Here is a 5,342-nt window from a genome sequence, read left to right as displayed (position 1 = left end):
ACAACTCTGGGTATGACCTGGATTAAGGTACACATGCCTCTCTGTGCTAATTTCGCAGCTTCCTGTTTGTCTATGATTTTCAAAATAAGCTTAAATATTCAGACCATTAATGCAGTTAAGTGTCATGGAACATAATGAATACAAAAGAGTATCACTATTTTTAATAGAAATTTCAGCGAAGGCCATTTTCTATGACTTGTCCTTCTAAATATTAATTCAATATGTAGCTACTTATTTTCTGAATTATATTTAAGTATATTGTTAATAAATCCGACTGATTCATTTTTAATTTCCAAAATCTTTTTTTTTCTGTTCTTTTCTTCTTTGAATCCTCTATGGCATCCTCTCCTTTCTGGAACACATCTTACATCTTCTTAGTGCCTTAATACAAACGTGGACTATATCTTATTCTAATTAGGATCCCAGGCTTGTGGTTGTACATGATGTGGAGAGTCATTGTGCTTAATGATGTATTTTGTAGCAATTTTTAAAAAAGATCTGGCGATATCATTTTTTTTTCTTTTGCACATTAAACTTCTGGTGTTACGAGTAGGAAATATTTCCTAACAAAAATCACAGACTTAAAATTCTGCTTCCTGCTACTAGTTTTTATCATTTGCATTCTGAAACTTAGTTCTTGATCCATTAGTAGATAATTTTTGTAGATAGTGTGTGGTGGACATCCAATTTCATTCTTTTGCATGCAGATATCTAATTGTCCCTGTGCAGTGTCCTGAAAAGACTATTCTTTCCCCATTAAGTGATCTTAATAAAAAATCAGTTGGCCACATGGGCTTACCACTGGATTCTTCGTCATCTTGCCTTGCTTCATGTCTATCCTGTATGAGTAGCCCACTCTCTCGAATACTGCATCTTTGTAGTGACTTTCAAAATTGGGGAATAAGGGTCTTCCAACTTTGTTCTTTTCCAGGATTATTTTGGTAGGCTGGGACTCCTGCATTTTTGCTATAGTGTAGTTGAGGGTGTACCCCAAAGGGTTATGTGCTAGTAGCTCTGTCTTTAGCATGGCAGTGTTGGAAGCTGTGGAATCTTTAAGAGATGAGACCTAGTGGGAAGGAGATAGGTCACTGAGGACATCACCCAGAGAAGGAATTAGTGTTGATCTCCTGGAGTGAGCTCTTGCAAATGCAGATTGTCACAGAGTGAGGTCATCCCTGTGTTTGAACCTTTTTGCACTTTGACTGTTTCTGTTTTTCCATCATGTTGTGATGCACTGGGGGGGGGGGGCCTCCGCAGGACATGGGCACCATATTTTGGGGGCCTGTATATTCCAGAACTATAATCCCAGATAGATCTCTTCAAATTGAATTACCTCTGCATAGTTCATTTTGTCTTTAGACATAAAATTTCCAAAGTATTATTTCCAAAGTACCTCTTTTCACGCTCTCTTAAATTGTATTATATACTTTCAATATAGGTGGATCCATCTCTCATAGCCTGATTTCTATCCTGGTATTTCATAGCATCCTATTTTTTTTCTCTAAATATGCATACACTAAAGTTCGCTTTTGTGAATTTATCCTACCTCAGTACCATATAGAACAGCTCTGCCACCCTGGAATTTCTCCTGGTGAAATCACTTGGGAGTCAACCATCTTCTCTGTCCTTATCAATGATAGTGGACAATGTTTTTCCTTCCTATTTTTATTCTCTTCCTAAATATCATCTGAGGAGAATCAATGTAGAGCTTTTCTTGTGGCCTTCTTTCACTTGGTGGTATACATTTATATTTTACTCATGTTGTTGAAGGAATCAATGATTGCTCTCTTTTTTACCATTGGATACTAATTCATTTACTGCATGTCCCTTGCTGCTTTATCACTTCTTTTGCTGAAAGGCACCTTAATTTTCCCCAAGTTTTAGAAATTATAACTAAAGCTCTGACAATATGCTGGTACAGAATTTCATACTAACTTTCGTTTTCAATTTGCTTTAGGAATGTAATTGCAGGATTATATGTTGTCTATGCATTTAAACCCTCAAGAGAGGATTTCAAACTGGTGACCTGAAAGCACCCAATGACCCTCAGTCTCTCCAGAGGGCATAATAATTAAAAAAAAAAATCCTAAAGAGCAATGTCTATTCCAGGTGCATTACTGGGTGTTGAAGTTTGGTGTTCAATAGATGGAGCCAGAATAAAAACAATCCAACAAAATAAAACCCAAGAAGTACTGCGGAGGTGAACAAGGGCATGGGGGAGATCCACAGCTCCAAACACCTAGTGGCAGAGCAGAATGCAGAGGGACACTTGAAACAGTGGGGCAGTGGGGGGAGGAGACTCAGAGAACACAATCAGCCCAGGTCTCAACACCACTCAGGTGCAGTCTAACAGACAATAGGCATGGAACCTTGTGGCGTACTGGCAGGGATGTATGATCCACTTTCCAGTACACAATCCCAGATACATATTTGGGGAATGTTATGGTTTAGATATGAGGAGTCCCTGAAAACTCGTAAGTAAGACAATGCAAGGAAGTTTAGAGGTGAAATTACTGGGTTAGGAGAGAGAGCCTTAACTAACCAGTGCATTAATCTTCTGATCTGGGAGGTAACTGTAGGCAGGTAGGATGTGGCTGAAGGAGGCAGGTCACTGGGACATGCCTTTGGGGTTCCTATATTGTCTCCTAGTGAGCAGAATGCTTGCTTTCTCTCCCTCCTGATTGTCCTGTCCTGAGCAGCTTTGCTCTGCTGTGTCCTTCCACCATGATGTTCTGCCTCACTTAGGCCCAGAGCTATGGGTTTGGCAGACTGTGGACTGAGACCTCTAAAATGGTGAGCCCCAAATAAACTTTTCCTCCACTAATTGCTCTTGTCGGGTCTTTTGGTGACAGAGATAACAAAGCTGACTAAAACAGGAAGCCATCTTGTGAAAAATGGGGCACAATAATGGGGAGCCATGCTGAGAAGGTCACTGTGGAGCGTGAGGGAGGCATCTTGAAAAGGTCACTGGACAGTGTTGGGAAGCCATCTTAAGAAGGTCATGGACCCTGCATTGAAAACAGAACTGGAGCACACTGCTGAAGGCTGCCATGGCTACAGCCCACTATCACTTTTGTCTGCCTCCTGCCATGGGGTCTGCACCTACCACCTCAGCTGGCACCTGTCTTGTTCCCCTGCCAGGACCTGGGGGTACTCCCTGTCACCAGCAGTGGAGATGGAGCAGGGCAGGCGGGTGCTCCTGACTGTCCACCAGGGCGCAGGGTGCCCCAGCCACCCACAGAAGAACCTGCGGGTGCACCCTCTCGCCACAGCCCTGCAGTCTAGGCTACACCAGACTTGGGTGGTTGAGTGCCAGGCTCCATTGCAGAAATTCCAGAGACGCTGCTCCTGGGGTGGAAAAGAGCAGAGTCCGTCCCTTGTCGAGCACAGTGTGGCCCTGTGAGCTCAGACAGCCACAACAAGTTGAGTGGGCACCTCAAGGCAGAGACATGCCCCTGGCTTGGCACTCATGGTAAAGATAAAGTATCTCACCAAAATGAGTCCCATATAACAGTGCTTCAAAGAGCTGACCTTCCTAGCAAATGTGCAAATCTCAACACAGAAACACAAGAAACATTTTCTTTATCCATGCATCCGTTGAAAGGCATCTAAGTTGGTCCCACAGTTTAGCTATTGTGAATCGAGCTGCTATAACATTGATGTGGCTGTGTCACTGTAGTATGCTGATTTTAAGAAAATGTGGTACATATACACAATGGAATATTACTCAGCCTTAAAGAAGAATAAAATTATGGCATTTTTCAGGTAAATAAATGGAACTAGAGAATATTGTGCTCAATGAAATAAGTCAGTGGCCCAAAATCAAAGGCTGAATGTTTTCTCTGATAAGCAGATGCTGATGTGTATAGTGAGGCAGGGAGATAGGGAAGAATGAAGAAACTTTGGTTTGTGTAGAGGGGAGTGAGGGGAGGGGTGGGGTTGTGGGGGTGGGAAGGACGGTAAAATGACACAGACATTATTATCCTATATACATGTATGATCATACCACTAGTGTGACTCTGCACCATGTACAGCCAGAGGAATGAGAAGCTGCGCTCCATTTGAGTACAATGTGTCAAAATGCATCCTACTGTCATGTATAACTAATTAGAACAAATTAAAATAAAAACAAACATGTATTGTTATTTATATTCTTGATGGTTGCCATTCTGACTGGAGTGATTTGAAATCTCAGTGTTGTTTTAAATTTGCATTTCCCTAATTACTAGAAATGTTGAACATTTTTTCATACATTTGTTGGCCGTTTGTATTTCTTCTTTTGAGATGTGTCTGTTTAGTTCCTTTTCCCTTTTATTAATTGGGTTATTGGGAGGTTAAGCTTTTTGAATTCTTTGTATATCCTGGAATTTAACACCTTATCTGAGGTATATTAAATTAATAAAAATTTAAGAAAAAAAATATGTACGCTCATAATGAGATAATAAAAAATGCAGCAATGTCACTCCAACCTACGATACTCTGTTGACTTTGGCATTTACCTAAAAATCTTCATAGTAGAACCTTCTGGGTATGGTTTTGGCAAGATTTAGTAGATTTATTTTTTTCTTACCTGAGATGCATTTAAAATAACAATGACAATTATTCTTAAAAAGAGAATAAGAAAAAGAAATATAAGAAACATGAGAAAACAAGAGAATAAGATACGTTCCAATTGTCCTAAGCTTCCAATAACTGAATCTATGATATTGAAATGGAGGAAACATCAGAAAAAAAGTAATTCTAAAAGATGATTATCAAAATGATTAATGAATTAAAAGGTGTATAGAACAAACTAAGAGAGAAAATATAGGATATGAAAAGACATTTCAATGAAGAGATAGTAACCTTGAAAAAGAAGCAAGCAGAAATCCTGGAAATGAAAAACTCAATTAATCAGAAAACTCAGTGGAGAGTCTCAACAATAGAATAGATCAAGCAGAAGAAATATTATCAGGATCTTAAGATAAAGTACATGAACTAGAACACTCAGCAGATTTTTTTTTCACGTCAGACAGGTAATGTGCCGATGTCGTAACAAGGTTTAGAGGAGGCACATCTCCCACGATAGTGTGAACACCCTGTCATCATGCTTATGAATTAAAGGGTCTCAACAGAAATTTAAAAAAATTTAAAACTAGGAACAGGATACACAGGAGTTCTGGGACGACATTATAAGGTTGAATGAAGAATCACAGGTCTTGAGGAAGGAAAGGAGATACTGACTAATGACACAGAAAGCTTATTCAGTTAAATAATAGCAGGAAATTCCCCTCATCTTGAGGAAGAGATGGTCATACAGATAATGAAGGCGTTGAGATCTCCATACAGAGGGGACCAGAAAA

The 5,342-nt window shown here is 39.8% G+C and overlaps 1 non-coding gene across 1 annotated transcript; it reads right to left on the bottom strand.

Moving 5' to 3' along the window:
• Positions 1-5,005: 5,005 nt before the first annotated feature.
• Positions 5,006-5,106, bottom strand: LOC124099138 (small nucleolar RNA U13). Its single transcript, XR_006853832.1, has one exon. It is a non-coding gene; the product is annotated as a small nucleolar RNA U13 (small nucleolar RNA).
• Between the last annotated feature and the right edge of the window lie 236 nt (positions 5,107-5,342).

Source organism: Marmota monax, unplaced genomic scaffold, assembly GCF_021218885.2.
Source record: "Marmota monax isolate L192 unplaced genomic scaffold, Marmota_monax_Labrador192_F-V1.1 WCK01_AAM20220418_F8-fsc00217, whole genome shotgun sequence".
Lineage (NCBI taxonomy): Eukaryota > Metazoa > Chordata > Mammalia > Rodentia > Sciuridae > Marmota > Marmota monax.
This window is presented reverse-complemented; position numbering and strand designations above follow the sequence as displayed.